Source organism: Oryctolagus cuniculus, chromosome 1 (assembly GCF_051225735.1).
Source record: "Oryctolagus cuniculus isolate XC-2025 breed Fujian yellow rabbit chromosome 1, ASM5122573v1, whole genome shotgun sequence".
Classification (NCBI taxonomy): domain Eukaryota; kingdom Metazoa; phylum Chordata; class Mammalia; order Lagomorpha; family Leporidae; genus Oryctolagus; species Oryctolagus cuniculus.
The window spans coordinates 28,294,885-28,297,361 of NC_142867.1; positions in this window are offsets into that span (position 1 = coordinate 28,294,885).

Below are 2,477 nucleotides of genomic sequence, written 5' to 3' on the forward strand. Positions count from 1 at the left end.
ATAATGGATTAATGAGCAGAGGAGTACTGATATCCTTTGGAAATATAATTTTAATTTTATTGGTATCCTATTAATGGTTAGCTTGATTATATTTCAGTATTATTTTCAATTTTTTGAGGAACATTTGTACAACCTCTACAGTGCTATGATATTTTATATTACTACCAATGGTGCACAGTTTCCATTTTCTTTAGATCCCTGTCAATTGTTGTCTTTTGTATTTTTGATATCAGTCATTCTAATAAACATGAATGATAACATATTGTGGTTTTGCTTTGCATTTTCCTGATGAATAGTGATGTTGAGCAATTTTTTCATAAATTTGTTGGTCTTTGACTTCTTTAAATAAATATATATTCAGGTCCTTTGTGCAGTTTTTAATCAGTTACTTGTTTTCTGACTATTGAGTTTTTGAGTTCTTTGTGTTTTAGATTCTATCTCCTTTTGAAACATATTGTCTATAACTATTTTCTTTGATTTCATAGGATATTTCTTCATTAAGTTGATGGTTTTTCTTGCCATGCAGAATATTTTAAGTTTGATGCAATCTGATTTGTTCCTATGTCATCTGTCTTTTTATGATAATATCCAAATATTTCCCAGACCACTATCAAGAAGATTTTTCTCTAAAGCTTTCATAAGAATTCCAACTACTTAGGTTTATTAATCTTAGTACATTGAAGACAGTTTAGCTAGTGCTTGGCAACTCTGCCATCATCATTTATAAAATTAAGATGTTCTCAAGGGCTGAGACTGATTGCCTCCTTATACTAAATGGCAAGGGATTGTGATTGTTCTGTTGACTTGGGGAATGACTTATTTTCAAGGTTTTTCTTCCTCTTACTTGATGCTAATTATGAATTTTGCTATGCACTTTCAATTTAATAACCAAGTTTGTTATATGGAAACTAATATTATATGTGCTCCATTACATTCTTGGTATAAATCTTTATCTCATATATATATATATATATGATTTATTTATTTTACTTGAAAGTCAGAGTTACACAGAGAGAGGAGAGGCAGAGAGAGAGAGAGAGAAGTCTTCCTTCCACTGGTTCACTTCCCAATTGGCCACAATGGCCAGAGCTGCTCTGATCTGAAGCCAGGAGCCGAGAGGCAGGAACTTCTTCCAGGTCTCCAACGCAGGTGCAGGGTCCCAAAGCTTTGGGCCATCTTCTACTGCTTTCTCAGACCACAGCAGAGAGCTGGATAGGATGTGGAGCAACCAGGACTCAAACCAGCGCCTATATGGGATGCCAGCAATGCAGGCGGTAGCTTTATCGGCTACACCACAGTGCCAGCCCCGTCTTATATATATTTTTAATAGAGTTCGTACAATAAAAGCTCAGGCCTCCTTGTCCTGATTGTTGATACACAACTTAATACTTTATCCCTTTTAGTATTTTTTGTCATACTTAATACTATTGGTTTAACTCTGTAATTAACACACAATTATTCTTAGGTGTTTAAATTTAACTGAAAAGTGATCTCTGTTAAATATAAGAATGGGAATAAGAAAGGGAGGAGATGTACAATTTGGGACATGCTCAATCGGACTTGCCCCACCCAAATGGTGGAGTTAGAAACATGCCAGGGGATTCCAATACAATTCCATCAAGGTGGCATGTACCAATGCCATCTCACTAGTCCAAGTGATCAATTTCAGGTCACAATTGATCACACTGATAGGTCAAAGAGTCAAAAAGATCACATAAACAAGACAAGTGTCTGCTAATATTATCTGATAGAATTAAGAAGGATAAAATGATCCAACATGGGAAGTGGGATACACAGCAGACTCATAGAATGGCAGATGTCCTAAACAGCACTCTGGCCTCAGAATCAGCCCTTAAGGCATTCGGATCTGGCTGAAGAGCCCATGAGAGTATTTTAGGCATGGAAAGCCGAGACACTCTGACAGAAAAAAAAAAAAAAAGACCTAAATGAAAGATCTCTGTAACTGAGATCCCAGTAGAAAGAACAGGCCATCAAAAAAGGAGGTACCTTTCTCTGAAGGGAAGAGAGAACTTCCACTTTGACCATGGCCTTGTCTAAATAAGATTGAAGTCAGCGAACTCAAAAGGCTTCCATAGCCTTGGCAGCTCATGACAAGAGCCTGGGGAGATTACTGATGCCATAAACAAGAGTGTCAATTGTTAAGTCAACAACAGGAGTCACTGTGCACTTACTCCTCATGTAGGATCTCTGTTCTTAATGTGTTGAGCGATGTGAATTAATGCTATAACTAGTACTCAAACAGTACTTTATACTTTGTGTGATGTGTGGATGCAAACTGTTAAAATCTTCGCTTAATTTATACTAAATTGATCTTCTGTATATAAAGAGAATTGAAAATGAATCTTGATGTGAATGGAATGGGAGAGGGAGCGGGAGATGGGATTGTTGCGGGTGGGAGGGACGTTATGGGGGGGGGAAGCCATTGTAATCCATAAACTGTTCTTTGGAAATTTATA